The following is a 20,588-nucleotide window of genomic DNA, read 5'->3' as shown; positions in this document are numbered from 1 at the left end:
CTATGCTGAAAGAATTAGTACTTATTTTTATATGACCTGTACTGGTGGGTTTTTCTCTCTCATAAACAGCTGAGGATGTCTTAAAAAAAAAAAAAAAAAAAAAGTCTACATAATCAACAGATACCTGAACTTGGAATCTGTGAAGACATAAGCTGCACTTCAGAATCTCTAATTAAACCTGTGATAGAGAAATTCATTCAACATTCTTTGTGAATATTAAAAATGCATGATTATCTTTATATGTACTTATTATAGTCAAGCCTGTAGTGACAGGACAAGGGGTAACAGGTTAAAACTTCAATAGGGGAGGTTTAGATTTGATATAAGGAAGAAATTCTTTCCTGCTAGGGTGGTGAGGTATTGGAATGGGTTGCCAAGGGAGGTTGTGAATGCTCCATCCCTGGCAGTGTTCAAGGCCAGGTTGGACAGAGCCTTGAGTGACATGTTTAGTGTAAGGTGTCCCTGCCCATGTCAGGGGGGCTGGAACTAGGTGATCTTAAGGTCCTTTCCAACCCTAACTATTCTATGATTCTATGAAGCTGATATAGCTTATACCAGATGGGGTACAAAACTCCTGCAAATTGGGTAGATCCACAGACAGTAAAAATAGAAAAAACCTATATTGTTAGATTAATATGAAACAAATCTATATGCAAAGACATCAATTTGTTCAGAAATTTAATCATTATACAACTACAGTCTGGTAAGACATTATTTTTTTAAAGTCAAGCATAATGTAAGCAAACTCCTCTTTGATTCAAGATGGAATTCAATATTTCTCAAGAGTTCTGTCCTAAATTCATCACTAAAAAGCATCAGGTTCAATGCATTCTTATGCCTTCTTGTTCCAAGTTGCCCTGTTGAGATTACAAAATTTACTGATACAATCAGTAATACAGAAGCCTAAAAATACCATTAAAAACTGTATAAAATGCAATCACTACAACTGCTGTAGTATGTTAACATATTTATACATTTACTGTAATGTTAACGTATGAACATTTTTAACATACACTGTCATTTTATTTTAATCAACTAAAAAGAAACTAAAAAAGCAGCATGTGCCAAGCACACTGAATTTTAACGAAATAACTCATTTCAATAAGATCATCAAATTCTTAACAATAATTTTTGGTCCCTGATTTATTGTAACTGGATTTTATTGGTTAAAATATCTTTATAATCCTTCAGGTATCTCAATCCAGTTACTGAGAAATGTTACTACAAATACCCTACAGGCCCTGACTCTGACATACAATTTAATCAAGATTAAATGTCAAATACCTTGTCCAAGTTTTTAGGGAAACTCTACTGTCTTCTAGCAAATAACTAGTGAGATACCAAAACAATCTAGCTGATAATAAGATAACTGATGTAAGTCATTACCATAGAATTGCTTGGGTTGGAAGGGACCTTAAAGATCATCTGGTTCCAATCACCTTGCCACGGGAAGGGACACTTTCCATTAAACCAGGTTGCTCCAAGCCCCATCCATCCTGACCTGGAACAGTGCCAGGGATGGGTCAGCCACAACTCTGGGCAATCTGTGCCAGTGCCTCACCACTCTCACAGTAAAAAATCTCTTCCTAATATCAGATCTAAATCTCCCCTGTCAATTTAAAGCCATTCTCCCTTGTCCTGTCACTACATGCCCTTTAAAAAGCCCCTCTCCAGATTTCTGACCCCTAAGGGATGCCCCTCACCACCAGTCTCCATTTAGACATAGAGCCATCTTCTGAGCAACCTCTCAGAGCAACCTTCTGAGGGAAATCATCTAGCTAATTCCTTTTTTACTAAGCAGTCCATCCATCAAATCCATGTTCCTCAAGTTTAGAGACAAGGATGTCACATGGGAGGGTGTCAAATATTTTGCATAAGTTCAAGTAGATATCAGTCACTCTTGCTTTATCCATCAATACCACAGTCCTGTCATAGAAGGTCACCAAATCTGTCAGGCATTATTTGCCCTTAGTGTCCTCTTTGCTTGGATGCATCATTTCTGAGCTTGGAGGAGGGGTGATCCATGAACATTAAAAAACTTTCTTGGGCCCCTCTTCCCTCCAGGGCTTCATCTCAAGATACTCTACCAAGCAGATTCCTCAAGAGGCCAAAGTCTGTTCTGAAGTCCAGGGTAGTGAGCTTGCACTCTCCTCACTGCCGTAAAGACCTCAAGGTCTATCATTACACTGTCGTTGGAGCTAAAGCTTTACATTGCCCACCAGCCCCTTCTAGTTGGTGAGAAGAAAGTCCAGTATCACACCTCTCCTTGTTGGCTTGTCTATCACATGGAGAAGAAAGTTACCATCAGCATATTCCAGGAATCTCTTTTTTTGCTTATGTCCTGCTGCACTGTCCCTCCAACAAACAGCAGGGTAACTCCTGCCACTATACTTGCTCAGATCCCAGAGTTTCCATTGTGGGTAACAAACAAAAAACAAGTAAGCGCTATTATACAATTTCTGATTTAAAATGTTTTATATAACTTTTCACAGAACTTACAAAGCAAAGACTAGTGTTTCCCCCAAGCTGTTTGGAACCTGTGAAATCTGAAGTGAAACTGCAGCGCTATCTACTTATTCACTTAAGAGTATATATATGCATGCAAAAGGTAACTAAGTAGTATTAGTTTCTCTAGACAACTACATATTTAAAATAAATGGTATCCTGTGTCCAAGTCCTATATGAAATAAGATCCCATACTTAAGGGCAAACTAAGCTGTATCATCACCTTTGATGTTGTTTCTTCCTTTTAATAGAGCTTAGAAATCACAAGTCAAAAATCTGATTAACTAGTATGAAACCAATGCTGAGTCACTATGTGCTGCTTTACAGACTTCCAGAATACAAACATTCCATTTATTATGTGCAAATGCAGCTTTTCCTTGAAGAGAGAAGATATAAGCACTGTGAGGACTAAGTAGCTGTGATTCAAAATGTAGAAGGAAACCCATTTTAATTACTGTCATTTGGGATATTATTGCTATCATTGCCTTCTAAGGGAAAAGCTCATTTGTTTAAAATACAGCACTTTGTAGCTCAAGAATGTATGTAGTCTGCACTAAATTATGAGCAATTTACAAATCTAGTAGTAAAGTGTGTAAAATACATTACATGTCTGCATGAATTACTTAAGTAAGTTACTACATCTGCCCTTGGTCATTCTTCCATAGAAATAGAGGCAGATACACAAATTTTCCACTGTCACTGCTCACAGACAAAACAGCAAAGCACAAGACTGAAAATATTAGTAGCTCACATAAAACCATTAGATACTTTAAAAGATAAATACTACTAAGATATGGAAACATTCAAAACTTCTCCACAGCACTGAGGAAAGATGTTAGGAATTGCCTTTCTATGCTGCCAGCATGCAAAGCGTTTTTCAACATAAGCAGTTACTTAGCTACAAAATCTATAACCAGAGAAAAAATCCTACAAAATTCCTTGGAATGTGCTGAGAAAGGCCTAAATCAATTTTTGGTGTCTTCTGTGACTCCCTTCTGCAGCCATTCTATATCTTTCTAAGAGCTTTACCTCCATCACTTTGGCACAAACCCAGAAGAGTCAGTAGCAGGTAGCACAGGAAACAAAGGGATGGGAAATAGACTTTTCTTTCCTGAACTCAAAATTGATTGTATGCATATATATTTATATAAGTGAGAAATATATACTTATTTCTATATTAAAAATAGACAATACATTGGTGATGCATATATATTTTAACTAACTCAGAACTAATTATACACAGCTCTGTTAGTACTGGCTTTTTCAAAACAGGTTATTATTATCTCATAATCCATAATCTGTTTACAGACCAGTATTAATATTTTTACCATATTGCTGTTTCAGCACTGTACAATAAACTACAGCAAATCTGTTTATTTTAGAAGTGATAACTTTCAGCAAAAGTACTACAGCATCGTACTTAACAACAAAGCAAGGATGTTTATAAGACAATCTGTACTAGAGAATAAAATCAGCAGTTAAACACACTAAACATACTGATAACCATAGAAGAGCATGAAAATTACCATCTCCTCAGTTCTAATCAATCATTAGAGTCCAGACTGAAAACAAATCAACAGAAAACAACAGAAAAAAAACATTTTGCTGGAACTGAATATCTGCAATTGCTAGTCAACTACATGTTCTCAACAGTTCACAAGATTGATAATTACAGTGCAGAGAGAAACAGGTTCACAGAAAAGCATTTAAAAGGGTAGACTGAAAGGTTTTAGTGTTGAGGAATTAAAATCTATTTTACTGCTGTACCCAAACCAGGGCCATATGCCATTATATTAGATATTTATCAAAGTTTATAAGGCCTTGGCTCTGTGCATCTAAAAGAATTACCTTGAAGACTGTCTGGGGGTTTTTGTCTGTCTTAGTTTGATTGAGGGAAGTTGACAAACAAAAGAAAATCTTCAGCAGCTGAACAATGAAATTACAGCCAAGTAGTAATTGTTCATGTAACTGAAATCTTCTTTAAAGAGGTCCACAGCCAGTAAAGTCTCAGGCTTGGCTGTTTTTGACTCTCAAAATTCCCTATGTGTTTGTGCTTATAGGGAAAAACTACATGTTCCTTTTAAGTAATGTTAACAACTTCTTTCAAGATTGTGTTTTCTAGCTTCTGTAGCTTGGGAGTTCCTGAGCGACATGTAGGGGTGGGTGAGCCAGAGAAACTGGTCAAAGGCTCAGCCTTCAAATGAAAACTAGATGGGAGCAAGCTGGTGAACATGGAATTGTGGAAAGAACTGCATACAAAATGTTGAGTGGTAGATTAGCATACTGAAATTTGGAGAGAATTGGAGAATTAATCAGACCTGTATAAGCTTAGTGGTGTTCCTCGCAACACCAAGACTGAATGACTGTTTCCATTACTAAAATCTAGAAATTTAGGGTAGCTAGAGACATGAGAGACAGGATTTTTTATTATTATTATTTTGTACATATATACATGTATATGTGTGTTTTATAAACACAACGCAGATATAAGTAAAGTTCACTGTCAGTCTCACATCAATTTCCATGTTATTTCTTAGAGGATACAGCCAGCACCCTTTTCCTTGAGAGTGTGTTCATCACCTAAGTGACCTTTTTTCCCACCCAAACCCGCACTTTGCTCACCAAATATTCCCTGCTGCTGCAATACTCTTTCAAATGTTAGATAGAAAACACTTTATCTGAAGAAGAAAATACTCACCATGAAGTTTAAAAGCAGTAAAACATCCCTTTTTAGTACCTTCTAGGAAGGATCCTAACATAATGAAAGGTATTTCTTTCCAAGGATGATTTAACTTCTCAAGTATTGAATAGCTTGTAATTTTTTATGTATACTTAGCTTTACATTACCTGCTTTTGAAATTGTATCTGTACATGCCCTATAGATATAATGCTGGTTGAGGTATTATGATAGTTAAATTGCTTTAATTTCTAACAAACAGCAGCAGTTTCATCAGTAGATTTCAGATTACTCTAAAATACAATCATAATTATGCATCTATGATTAAGAAATGTAAATAAGGTGTCGGACAGTTTACTGAACAAGTACACAGACAAGAGAAAGCTGGTAAGAAGAATTATGTTCCAAATAAGTCAGTCACCCCTTTTGATTTGTGGGATTCCAACATTTCTTGCCAATGTTAGAGAAGCACAAATTTAGAAAACTGGAGAAGACTAGATATAACACATATAGATTTCATGGTGATATGTTACTTAGTAGAGCCAAAGCAATGTACAGTATGGCCTGGGAAAATAAATTCCATTATTAGAGGCATTTGGAAAAGAGCAACTGCCTCACAGAAACAAAAGTAACACTACAGAAGAAAGGAATTTCACACCTATGTCTTCGTCAGTTTAAAGAACACGAATTCGGAGTTCATTACTTAGAAAAATATTTGCAAGTTTATGTCCCCTGTGATTAACAAGAAACTTAGGTTTTAGTTAATCTCCTTAGGATATGTACTCCACAACTACGAAATTCTTCACAAGAATGTGCCCGTCTTTACCACCAGTAAGGTCTGGGCTCATTCAACCTACATTTAAAGTGAAAATTAAGACTAAAATTCATAATGCCATTAATTACTTCACCTATTCTGAACTTTGCCTAATCAGAAGTAATGTTTTCTTTCCAAGAAAAGTTCTGTATTCATTAACAGAGATTAATATAGCACTGTGATAGCTTTGAAATAAATCAGCAGAGGTTTAAATCTCAAAAAGCTTTCTGACATTCCAATTTCTCAAGCAGTAGTTCTAGCATGACTTTAAGTGTTTTTTATTCATCCCTTAAGAATTACTTGCTTTGTGACATTTTTGTTCATCCTACTCACAAATATTTTATAAAAAACTAAAAAAAAAGTTGATTAACACCTTACATTCTTATTACTTTTTCCCTTGATAAAAGCTATGCTAAAATGGAGTTAACAGAAGGAAGTTTCAATTGCTTCAAATTAAATGCATTCTAGTGATACCAGGTCTATAAACATAACACAAAGTTTAGGCTGAACCCTACTGACACTGACGTGACAAAAAGTTTACGAAATGTTAACATCCCAAATAAAAAGTAAATTAATTTTTAAGAAATTGCACATTTTCTTTTCTAACTTCAGCCACCACGCCTGTGTTGGGATAGTTAAGGTTGCTTTGATATCCTAACCATGTGTGGAAAATTCCTATTTATATATGACAGATGTCACTAAAAAGAAAATAAGAATTTCCCACATCAAGTAAATATTGCCTATGATACTTTGCATACTAAACTAGGAGATATTAGAACTATTTTATTCAATATTAACTTTCATAACAAGAAAATATGAAAAGAGTTAAAATACCCTATCCACTGGCATCAGCAGAAGCCACAAAATAGGTGAGACACAGCAGCCTTCCTCTGTCTTTTGAATGGCAGGTGTAAGTTTAGTAACATCAGAGACAGCAGCAGAAAAGAGGGCTCAGCTTCCTCCATCAGTATTTCGAGGTATAACATGCAGTCTCTGTTATGTGACACACGCTTTCTCCTCCTGCCCATTCATTTCCAGAGCAAGTAATCTAGCCCCAGTTCCGGCTGTGTAAGCCAGCCCCTACGATACTCTTCTTTTAGGCACGTACTATACACCCTTTCTGCAACCACCACTCTGCTTATTTATACACACCTTGCCTTCATTTTATTTTCCTAGCTTGCGTAATTGTCTTTCTCCTATAAGTATATATAGACACTACCCTTAACTTCATCATTAACCTCTCTATTGAGCAGAGATGAAAATATGTACAAAGCCACACTTTTCTACCATATAATTTTACAATTGTTTTTAATCAGTTATCTGCCAAATCTGCTGCACAAGAATAGTCTTCTTCAAGGAAATTAATGAAGAATTGCTGTCCTCCAAAATGACTATCTACTATTGTTTCTAAAGAAAATAGAGACATTAGTCATTTTTGTTAAGAGCAAAGTCTGGCTTCACTTTATTGTGTATAACAGCAGCTATTTAGAAAAAGTGCAATATAAGATGCAGGCCTCTCTAAGAGAAAATTATTTGTAAGCCCCTAAAGGAATAACTCTTACTGATGAAGCTTAAAGAAAATAGAATGAAATAAAGGTGTTCAAAGGCAGTTCAATAAAGGAACATAGCGAATTTTAAGCACAAAATGAAGTTCGAAATATCTGCATTATTCTTTTATTAGACACATCCAGGATAATAAACCAGTATGCCACCAAAGACTGAATTTATTCAAAGAATTATTCCTACATACAATTTCATTTCAGCTCAAACTAATTGAACCATTTCTTGTAGATCATTAAGGACTGCATTATTTTGAAATAATATATGATATCTTCACATGAAGTTCCTGCTTTACCTGAAAAAACTCCAAACAACTTTGACCAGCAGTGCCACAAAGAATCTTCACAACACATCCCCTGTAGAGCAGCAAAATGAGGAAGAAAAAGCAGACCATTCCTAAATGGTCCTCCAAACATGACAGCATTTCTGACCACAGACATCCTGAATTTATAACAGGACAAAGTTCTACAGTGAAAAATGTCAACAAAGACCAAGCATGAGTAAAGAAAGTCTTCTTCCCTGTGTTGAGATTAGACTGATGGTGGAAAAGCTACCCTGAATTTAAGATGAGAATCCAACCCTTTGAAAGTAAAAAGTCTTGCCAGCAATCCTGCTTCAGCAGCAGATTACTAGATTACTAGTGTAATAGGCACAAACAGACACTATCATTTATTTTCTCTAAATTCCATTTACTAATCACCTATACTCTACCTTAACTTACTTTCTATCTCTTAAAAATTTTCACCCTTTTTTCTTTAAAAAGTACATTTTGCTTACTTAAGTCTTCTAAAATATTATCCTATTCTTTGTTGTGTTTGGTTTGCATGGCAAGGTTTTGGTACTGAGGGGCTACAGGGATGGCTTCTGTGGGAAACTGATAGAAGCTTCTCCCAGGTCCAATACAGCCAATGCCAGATGGCTCCAAGATGGTCCCACTGATGGCCAAGGCCAAGAACATCAGCGATAGTGGTAGCACCTCTGGAGTATAGCATATTTAAGAAGGAAAGGGTGTAGGGGTGGGTGGGTGTGTGCGTGAAACATCTATTCAGCCAGAGAGAGGAGTGACAATATGCAAGAAAACACTTGCAGACATCAAGGTCAGTGAAGGAGAGGACGTGCTCCAGGTGCTGGAGCAGAGATTCCCCTGCAGGCTGTTGTGCAGCCCATGGTGAAGCAGCCTGTGCCCATGCAGCCCATGGATATCCACAGTGGAGCAGATATAGACCTGCAGCCCATAGAGGACCCCACGCCAGAGAAGGTGGATGTGCCCCACGGAGGCTGTGGCCCCAGAGCAGGGTTCTGGCAGGACCTGTGGCCACATGGAGAGAGGAGCACAGGCTGGAGCAGGTTTGCTAGTGGGACTTGTGACCCTATAGAGGTCCATTCTGGAGCAGTCTGTTCCTGAAGAATGTACCCTGTGGAAGAGACCCATGGGTCTGCAGGTCCTATATAAGACCAAACCCATTCCATAGGTCCTATATAGGACACACACACGCGATAACAGCAACCATGCTAATTTAGGTGGAGTTGAAGAAGAGAACCATGTGAATATCTTGTTCTATTCAAATGAAGTGGTGCACAGTGGAAGCAGAAATACAAGACTGGAACTAGAAAATGAGAGAATGCACTATGCCAAAATCATTGCAGAGTAAATCTGTAAAAAACACTGGTCTACTGATTGAGCCTCTAGGGTTTCTCCATACCTCAAGGACATCGGCAGGAATATTTCGCTGACTTCAGTGAGACACAGTAGATTATCAAATACCTAACTGCCATTCATTGATTTTACTAAAGGATTAGCTTAGTCACATGAAAATGAAAAGCTAGGCTTACCATAAAGATTGGTTCTTAGCTGCAAACTGCCAATATCAAATTCCTGCTAATGCTACAGTAAAAGACGAGAATCAACACAAATGGTTATTCAACAGTTAAAGAAATTGTGTCATCCTACTTTCATAACCTTGTTGCACCCCTAACATCAACCTCCTTTCCCATCCACAAGAGCATTCTGTTATCTCAGTCCCTCAGGTCCTATGTAAGGTTATTATGGCCTTTAATCTCCCAACAAAGTAGATTCAGTCCTTGCTAGGATGACTGACAAAGAATAATTCCAATTGCTGCAGGAAACCCTGCTGATGCTTCAGTACATGACATACAAAGTCAGCACTGAACTCACAGCAAAGCAGTGTATTAGAAAGAGCTGTGCTGCTAGAAGCATTTTTTTATGGGACTTCATACTGAAGACTTGATTATTTTACATTGGCTAAATTCTTGGCAGCTATAGTTACAACTGGCATGACTCTTTACACACACACAAAAAATATTGAAAAAATTGAATACTAGCCTTTTAGTGTCCAATTAGGAAATCACATTCTGCATTCTTGAGATTTCCTTATGCTTCAAAATCAGTGAGAGCATTCAATATGTCTTAAAATAGAATTATATTGCTGAGCACTAGAATCTGCTGTATCCTGCCCCAGAATAAAATTAATTTCAGTGTTACCAAATGTTAATCATTTGCACAGCATACAGTGAAATTTATTTTGGGATCTTTCCAAATAAAAGGCAATTTGTGAACTTCAGCCTCTTCCTATTTTTTCTTTTACACTTAGTTTGTGAATTAAGCCCTAATGCAGTGCTCTATTCTGAGAACAAAAAGAACCACAACTGTCTACTCTTCCTCAAACAGCACTGTCTTTTCTGTTCAGACATCTTCTGTAGGATTTTACTGAAGCTTCTCTTTGTTAAAAGCCTAAAATGAGCTAAAAGGATATAAAATATAATTAAATATACTTTTTAAAATATCTCTAAACCACAGTCTGTATACTCACCTCTATTCTACTCCTGTAAGAACCTCAATAGCATTATGCTGAAAAATTCTGTTAAAAAATCACCTCATCCCATTTTTCATTTTACTATAGCAGTTTCTAAGCCTAGCTTTCAGTAACATTTCCCCATAGACTTGACCTAAAATCCACATAAGCCAATAAAAGCTTTTCCAAAGATTTTCCTCACCTTGGGACCAGGCTTCACCATTAGTTTAATCACTATTAAGGGAAAAAAAAAAAAAAGAATATAAATGAAGAGTCACACTTAATGTATGCAGGAAAAGAGGCTCTGAAAGTACAAGTAATTATAATGATCTGCTGAAATGGTGGTTTTCATACATCTAGCATGTATCTAGTTGCATTTTTTATACTATCCCAAAAAGTAACACAAGAAATAATTACTGATCCTTTAATAGCAGAAATAGGGTGGGTACTCTTTACCATTATTTTTTTTTTTTAACACAGACCATCTGTATTCAGGGTTTACCTAATAAATACCAAGTAGCACAATCTGTTTTATAAAAAGAAGACAGGCATTGAACTATACTTACATCACACAAATTAAACACATTCTCCTCTTTCCATTTTAGAGTGATGTCACTATGGAAATTAAGTATTCTTCTAACCAAGATTTATTAAATATGGGCTACCAAATCCTGTAAGATATTAGATGTATCTGCCAGTACAAATTTAGAATCCCTGCCCAAGTAAAGCTTGGCTCAAAGGACACTACTCTAGCAGAAAACAGCAATGACCTCCCATTTCCAAATAGGGAAATGAGATTGCAAATAGAACGTCATGGATAAATAATTGTATTAGTTTCATTCTACTTTGGTTCTAAAAGAGGTACATTATATAAGTGGAACGGGAACAGGACTTTCTCAGTCTGCGTGTCCTCTTTGCCTGACCTTTCCTTGAAATGCTGACATTAATAGTTGACTGTGATTTATCCTGTAGAGAGTACAGGTTTTGCAGTTATCAAGTAGGATGAAAGAATGTAACAAAAACAGAAGGACTTTAGTAGTAAAAATAGCTGTACTTGTAGAGAATGATGGCTCAATGCAGTAGCTGCAATGCTAATGGCATTTTACAAAAACTTGATCTATCATAAAACTAACTTTTAAAATACTGCACATATAATTTCCTTTGTCACTGAAGTTGTGCAATAAAAACCAGTTACATATCAAGACTGAGGATCAAATCCTCAGTACCTTTACTGTGCGTCTACCTATAAGCTGTATATGTCAGGTTGTCTCAGTTATGGTGACAAACAAGCAGCAACAGAATGTCATGGCTGTTGATGTGCTAGTTACAAAATGAAAACAAAATAACGTACCAAATATCTGGTGCAATTTCAATGCTAACAAGAACTACAGTTAACATTTAAGACTAGATTCCAATTCTCTTCTTCACTCTACTGGAAACGTTCAGTAACAACGCACTTAACATATAAATTGCAATCATGGCTGAAGACTACTATCATTTATTATCCCTAATGCCCTATATGTGCCATCTTCCTTATGCTCAAGAGAAAAACAATAGCCCAAAAGGACACTTGAGCGCATTAGCATTTGAGTTCATTTCTTCTCAGTGATACTTTAAAGACAGATTGAGTTCCCATTTTTGACTACTCATATTTTGCTAGAATCAGTTGTAGTTTGCTACCATAGCAAAAAAGAAAATGTTTTCCAGGTCAACAGCTATGACCTTCTACACTGGACCAATAATCTTCTCCATTAAATACTTCAGACACCCTATCCGCTTTGGACTATAAGGTCAGCTGGAATCTGAAGCCTTGCTCCAAGCCTCTGCATTCAGACTCCTGTTTTCCCTATGGACCTTAAAGTACTGCAGGAAATTCATGGTGCCTGTGAACACAATATATTCTCACAAATCCTCTATCATAGTATCTGTCAGGTTTTAAGACAGATGCTTCAATAATTCTGTTAGATGCAGAAACAGACGACACTCCACTAACCAACCTAAAAAAAAAATTCCAGGGCCTGAGATTTTTGTTTTCCTTCCCCTCCTAATGTCACTACGAAGTAAAATTAAAAATTAGAAATAAATAAATAAATGAAATGAATTAATAAATAGATGCCAGCTACTTCAGGAGCAGCAGAATTAAAACAGTTAAAAGGTTCAGAGGAAAAGTATGTCTCTAAGCTGCCCTGATGAAGAAGTCTTAACCAAAAAGTACTGATATAAGAGGTAGAAATACTCTTTGCTATTAAGATCAAACAGGCATTTTTACTCTCATGAGATAGGGAAATTACTACACCAAAACCACTGTGCATGTAGATAAAGGGAGAGAGGCCATAACAGAAAACGAAACTTGAGCCAAAATGCTGAGGCAAAATTAAAACAGAAAACTAGCAATGAAAAAAAAATCAATTCATTTTTGTTTGTAATCATAGTTAAAAATCAAGATGAAACTGTGATATACTAAACTCAGGTTTTCCACAAAAAAACTTAAGTAACATTTGCTGCTGCCAAATGGCATGAACAGAAAACTACCTTTGGAAGATATAACCACTTCTTTAACTAGAAACTAAAAGCAAGTTTCTAGTTTAATGGTGACACTTCTGATAATTTCTGAATTTGTAAACTAGCCTATGTACCTACGTATGCATGTGTAATGTATACATAAATACAAATTCTTTCCAAAAAACTTTCTGCAATTTAGCTTGTATAACTATGTATCATTTGTGTTATTTCTAAAAAGAAACTAAGTTACTTATTTGTATCATTCTCTCTCAAATGTTTCCTATACTCTTGCCACTCAAACTCATATTTTGAATTAGCAAAGACAGAACATCCTGTAAATTTCCTCAGCAAAACAGTACTAGATCTAATACTTAAAGCTTTCACTTTACATTCACAAATTACACACACTATTTCCCACAGACTGTTTAGCAAACCAAGTTTTAATAGCTTCCTTGTAAATTATACTTCAGAAGTAGAATAATCTAGGTTGGAAATTACCTCTGCAGGCCATCTAGTCTAACACCTGCTTCAAGCATGTCCAATTAGAACAGGCTGCTGAAAATCCTGCCCAGTTAAGATCTGTGCATCTCTGGGGATGGAGATTCCAACTCGGTCTGGACAACCCATTCCAGTGTTTGGTCACTCTCAGAAGAATTTTTTTTCTTTTACTTAATTAGGATTTCCCATGTTATAACATGTCTTTTACCTCTAATCGTGTTCCTCTGTAGGAGTGATGAGAACAGGCTGGCTCCATCTTCTCTATGCTGTTCTGTGATGCAAACTACATCTTTATTACGAATTTCTACTGCATACATGGATAGGTGTCAACTGCCTTTTATGATTAAGTTTATTCAATAAATGGAAGAATTAATTTCCTTGTCCTTTACTGGCTTGGCAGCACTGCTTTCAGCCATGTCAGGAGCAATCCATTTGCTAATTTCTGTTATCTTGTTACCTTCTAGATCTCATTTTTGTGCTTTCTCTGGAAGTGGAGAGTAACACATTTGAACTTATCCATAATACCCTGTTGAGGAGACTGCTTTACTGTTAACACTCTTTTGACTTTTTGCTCCAAACCCCTTTATACTAAGTCATCTTTAAGTTTTTAGATGACACTACAGAGTGTAAGAAAAACTTGACTTGATTTGCTTTGGCTCACAATGAAGAAGGAGGAAGAAACAATACTGCCCCCTCTACTGATTAATATATCTGCATACAGATTTAGTATCTGAACAGCTTTGGCTGATACTAAGGAATTCATTATCTCCGAGCTAGAACGTTCAGTTCCAGATACTGAAGAATGTACAGGGGAAAAGTGCTTTCCATTTCCCATCCTCCCACTATCCATATCATTAACTTCATTGCAGCTTTCCTGCTTACTGAAATATTAAGATTACTGCTGGAATATTTACACATACCTGCATTTGGACAGGTGCTTTTTACTGAGCTCTCTAAATCCACTCTGAAAAGTCAAATATTGAGGAATTCTTTTCTATCTTACTGCCAACAGGAAAAAAAATGTAATAATAATCTTCACTAAAGCACTACAGTACTTACCAACAAATACATGTCTTGGATTAATATTTCATATCAGTTTTATAATACCATGTTTTGTTTCTCACTAGGAAGTAGAGACAGTATCCAAAATGACCAATAAAAACAACTGTATTTGCTAAACCATTTGATGGTTTAACATGTACATGCACACACACAAATTTAAAAAATTGCTTTCTTATCTACCTGCTTATAAGGTATCAAACCAGTTATTTTCCAGAAGTATTCTGAAACCACTGAAGTACTTTATAAGAATTATGTACTGAAACTCATACATGTCTTCATTACACTTACACAAAGAAGCTTTTCTTTCAATCCATTTACTTAATCCCAGAGCAAAATATCCCGGATTAGGCAATTTTGTTATGAGACACAGATATATACACACATATTTATTAGCAATGTTACTAATAGGAATTCAAGAAAAATGTTTCTATGTTCCTCTTTGCAGATCATGTGTTTTATTTTCTAAATAAGCTCCATTTTAGTTTAACTAGAAAATATTTTTCTAGAAAAAGTGAGGAAGAGGAAAATAAAATAGAACAAACAAACTAAAGCTCACATTAAACCATAAGAAACTGTCATCATCTCAAGAAAAGTAATTTTAAGCGTAAAGAGCAAATGCTGCTTTGTAGGTAAGGTTAATAAGCTACTTTATAACCTCTCTTCAAAAGAAAACACCTGATTTGTACATGAAACTCAGTAAATCTTCAAGCTGGTGCATTACTATCACTGAATACTTATTTCTAGTCACATAATAATGTGTAGTTTAATAAAAATAGATTGTTTCATGCTATTTTTCTTGAAGTAGAAACGGATGCTATACAGATAACAAAAGACATATAGAAATGAACTTCGTGCTTGCAACAACTTGAATTGTATTGTTACACAACGTATACAGTACATATTTTCCCGCTATATAAAGGATTCTACTAAACACAGAGATAAAGTATGGCCAGAATAAATACAAAGGCAGGACAACAGAAAGACACAATATTCAAGTCCCACTGAGGCAAAAGAACAAACTATCATGGGAATCAAAATGTGTAATTATCATCCCGAGTAAAAACAAAGATGATATTACTTCATCTTGAACAATTTAAGTCTGAAAGAAGGAAACACTGAGCATAACTTCAAAAAAAATGTTCTTATTCTTTATAAACAAAAACACTTGTAGGAAAATACAAACCAGTCTAATTTAAGAGTTGTACCATTTAATTTCTGTGTGGGTACATGTAACATACACTTGCACTGCTGTCACTAAAGATACAACAGAACACTATCAAAACATGCTATCCCCATATACCAACACAACATACACATAGCTGGGACATACCAAAATGTCTTTGCTAAAGAAAAAATAAAAAAGCCAACACAAACCACCACACTACTAACTATGAAAAACCTAAACACAGAAGACATTTAAGGGTTTATCAACAGCCTACTGTCAGATGTAAACTTGAACATAGTATCTGATAGCTTCATATGTTATTTCAGGGAACTACCAGAATCAGAAAAAGAAAAGTTCAGGTTGGCAGGCTCTGAAGACTGCCTAGTTCCACCTATACTTCAAAGCAGGGTCAACCAGAGCAGGCTGCTAAGGGCCACATTCGATTCTTGTTTTAATTCAAAATTCACTATGACAACTTGCATGAAAGAAACTTTATTGAAACTTCAAGTTTAGTCTCTGCAGTTTTCTCTGCAGTAAAACATGCCAGCTGAATCAGTTCTTATATTTTAAAGTAGCACCAGGTTTAAGAACTTAAACAGATTTACAGGTATGTTCACTCTGGGGTTACGCAACCACAAAGCCCATTGGGGACCTTCATTATAAAAAAAATCTTTGAATTACGTTAGTCGGGCTCTTAAGTGTAACATTCTCTTCAGGTATGACAACTAAGTGTATGTTCCATTAAACATGCAAATGTTACAGTATTGATCCATCACTTCTGTTTCACAAAACATTTAATAGCTGTTTTGTGGAAAACATTTACTTCGATTAACTTCTCTGAGTTACACTCCGATCATTACTACTTCCTTCAAGCTAGAAAGATTGAATATTCAAGAAGTAGGGCATTTCTTCAGAAATAAACATAGAAACAAGAAATTAGATCACAGTACATGATTTGAAGTATCAACTGCCTTCTCCAGAAATCCTTGCTTTTTCTTCCAGCACTTCTGTGCCTTATTCAGTAACTATTCTGTACTCTGAAACATGACTGAAACAAGCATAACAACTCAAAGCCCTTCAATAGACAAGCATGGTTCCTCTCCAGTTCATAGAAAACCCCTTTCCCTTAACAGGTAAAAGATAAGTTACAGCCTACATCATACCACATATCAACAAAAGGACCAGTCCAGGTATCAGGTTGAAAACTTTATTTAATAATTTCTAAATGCTTGACTTGATAATTGTCATAATCTGGGGATCAGCCTGATATCTGTAAATAAGACTGAGAGAACTAAGAATTTTTTTTTTTTGTATTAGTAGTGAAATTACTTGGCCTATGTAACACAGAAAGTCAGAAAAAATAAATATTGATCGTTTTCTGGCCTTAAAATTATCAGTCAAGAACACTGCTTCTCATCCCTCAAACATTCTCTGTGGATCTACTTGTGGTATTTCAGGAACAGTATATGGAAACCTAGAGACTGTCAAGGAAAGAAAAAAACAAACAAACAAAAAAAAAAACCACCACCTTACATTTACGTTATTAGAAATACCTGGGAAAATACTTGTAAAAAGCAAAATTTGGACAAATGGTAATCAATCAAATCCTTGCTAAATACACAGAGGGACTTTTTTTTTAGTTTCCACTGATTAACAAAGCTTGTTTTCCAAATTTCTTTGATGTGAGTGCATCATTCACTAGATGGAAGAAGACATCCTGTTCTGCTACCTAACACCTCCTTACTTTTGGTATTTTATTTTTTCATTCTTCAGTTTTTTTCTAACCTTAGACACTTTAATGCTATGTTAGAATACTTTACAGTTACTTAAGCTTCCCTCATTTTCAGTACTCATTTTTGTTTATTCATCTTTTTTTTTTTCCTAACCCAAGGCACTTCATAATCACAGGGATGGCACCATGCAAGTTCAAAAGAAAATAAAGACTTTATCAATATGATGCTTATTCAGACTGTGCTTAAGGGGCATCATCTTTGTGTATACCATAAAAATGCATACCTAAAATTCCACTGACCTGACCAGAACTGCTTTACCCCAGCTTTACCAGAGAAGGATCAGAACAATGCAAAAGTAATATTTTCACAGTTGGACTCTATGATCTCAGCAATCTTCTCCAACCTAAATGATTCTATGATTCTAAATAAATCACTCAACATTCTTAAACACTCCCACTCCATCATGAGAAGACAATTTTAAACAACAGCTCTCCTACGTACACCGTCAAGCAGATATGAATCAAGATGCCAAAACATTACAAGATTTGCAGCCTATTATTTCTTCAAAATCCTCCAAGAGCACTGAAGAAGGAAAGTAGAAATTATGGCCACATATGGTCCAAGCTCATTCAAATTAAAAGGAACAAAACAAATCAAAAGGAGCAATAAAAAACAAAAAAACCCTCCAAAAAGCAAAGCCACCACCACATGTTCAGAAACCTTGCCAGCCAGCTTCTTTTGTGAATTCAGATTACTGCCACATCTGAAAGTTTCAAGCATTACCTTTAGGTCTTAGGTCAAATTTCCTCTGATTCTAGCTGTATAGAATCATAGAATCATAGAATAGTTAGGATTGGAAAGGACCTCAAGATACAAGGACAAAATGTGCACACTTGGACTGACAAGGCCAATTACTATTTCAGTTATACCATCTATTTCAAACAAGTGTACCAGGAAAAAATTCTTTAGGCAACTTATATAATACATGCCAAGCAGCAGTCCTATCACTCTGCAATGAGCTTCAGTGCTCATCGCTGAGACCCAGCTTTTGACAGTGAACTCAAATTTAGCACTGACATCATGAATTACCTACTGCCAGGCACAATGTTTCCTGGAAGACTCTTTCTCCAGGGTATTTCTGTTTTTTCTTTTTCTTGGATATCTTGTACAATCAACAGCAACCGGATTTAAAGGACCACATCACAAAAGCATCACTTTTTGTCTCCCCAGAATACAATGCCCGTTTCTCTGGTCTCACCTCCCCAGAAAAAAAGAAAATCATCACCTGAAACTAAGAAAAATAAATACAGCAAAAATGAAGTTTGAAAACCTAATTTAAAAAGAAAAAAAATAAAAAACAAAAGCAGCAAATGTCAAACCCTACTCATGCTAAATGTGACAGTCCCGAAAGATACTGAGATCTCAAAGGTGAGGACAAAGCAACGTGAAATCACTCTTTCAGTCCTCCTTACTCATATCAGTCACCAGATACTGCTTTTTCAGCAGTTTCCCAAAGAAATGTGAGTTCAGTGTTGCAGCAGTGATATTCCACACTTAAGATTCCACTCTTTCTCAATTACTGAAACCCACCAGAACAGTTCTATTCACAGAAAGCACAGTAATAAATATGGAAGACTGGAACTTCTCAGAACACGGCTAATGAATCCCAACTCATTAATGAGGGTGATGTTTGTGCTTTCTGATCTGCAGATAGCTATCTACTAAAGACAACTGATCAACAAATAGTCTTTAGCAAAAAAAAAAAAAAAAATAAAACAAACACCCTATCCCTTCATCACCATTTCCTGTTCATATCAATGTCCTAAAATATTAAGTAGCTTCTTATGAGAATCTGCTCTTTTTCATACTGTTTATAACTTCTTTTGCTCTTTTGAATATTTCTTCTAATTTTACTATATGTTGAGGGGTGGACAGAGGGGGAATGACAATGTACACAATGTGCCCCATAGGATTATACAGGAACTTTATCCTGTCTTCTAATTTATTTTCTATTGTTTTCTAATAGTTACTAACTTCTGTTTGTTTGTTTGTCAGCTGGCTTCTTTTAGTCATGAGCATGTTCTGTAACTCATTACCTGAATTTGGATGTATACCAACTGGACTACTTGCAGAAGAAACACCACTCAACAAAATTAAGTAGAAATTTTATTCAGAGCAATAAGTGGTTCCACTGTTTTGCACTCTCTATTAGATGGAATTATCCCACAAGGTTACTGCCAAGAGAGAGTAAATGGAAGAGAATGCTTCAATGTAACTTCAACATAACAGCATTGCATTGCAATGCCCATTATAAACAAAAGCTTTGTGTTTCCAGTGTTTTCAGTTCACTGACAAACAGCTACTAGAAAAAAAAGAAAAGATCCATATCGACAAGAATCACAGCTAACAATGAAAAAGGATGAAATTTTCAAGACTGCAATCTTAAAAGGCTGAGTGGCAAAGAACCATGGTACATAGTACTCTTAGTACATAAACACATGGCAGGGATGTATTTGTGAAGCTGGTCAGGCACAGAGCTCTGCAACACTACCCATTACAGTGAAAGTATCATAGTACAATTTCTGTAACATCAAAGTTTATGTAAAACAAGATTCTGCCAAGTACACCAAAAAAATGTCTCCTCCTCTACCTTGATGTGTAGTAATGAGCATGAACATCTGACAGCACATGCTATGTGCTTATATTACTCTAAAAGAAAAAACATACTATGATCTTCATGCATGCTTTATCCAAAAGCGTAATTTCAAAACCCCGTGAAGAGTTAAGTCAACCAACCTCAATTCAACAATTACAAAAATTCAGCAAGTTTTCATAAAGAAATAACATATTTCATAGTGTTTCTTAGATAGTTTGACTCATTAGGACTCTAAAATGTCTGAGTCATCCTTTGTTTTGTCAGTTTGCCAAACCAAAGTGCTTATTTTGCTTTAGGGAAAGGACAATAATAATTTTAAAAGATGAAACTATAATTAAGTTCATCAAAACCAAGTTCTACACATGTATTTTAGTACATACAAAATAAAATAAGCTCTCTGCCTTGACTACAGCTGTTTTGGCCAAAAGGACTGAAGAACACACAGTGAAAAAAAGAAAAAAAAAAAAAAAAAAACGAGGAATGCAAACCGAGTGGGACATAAGACTATGAAAGCACTCAACTCAGTCAACACTGATGAAGTGGGTAATTGTCCCTTTAAGAGAGGAATACATCTGGGTGAGTAATCCAGCACTAAATCATCAT

General features: G+C 35.7%; 1 protein-coding gene across 2 annotated transcripts in view; it reads right to left on the bottom strand.

The window, feature by feature from the left end:
- Positions 1-20,588, bottom strand: part of SPOCK3 (SPARC (osteonectin), cwcv and kazal like domains proteoglycan 3) — a 179,945-nt gene that overhangs the window by 118,691 nt on the left and 40,666 nt on the right. The window lies entirely within an intron of this gene.

This window comes from Melopsittacus undulatus, chromosome 7 (assembly GCF_012275295.1).
Source record: "Melopsittacus undulatus isolate bMelUnd1 chromosome 7, bMelUnd1.mat.Z, whole genome shotgun sequence".
In the NCBI taxonomy this organism is placed as follows: domain Eukaryota; kingdom Metazoa; phylum Chordata; class Aves; order Psittaciformes; family Psittaculidae; genus Melopsittacus; species Melopsittacus undulatus.
This window is presented reverse-complemented; position numbering and strand designations above follow the sequence as displayed.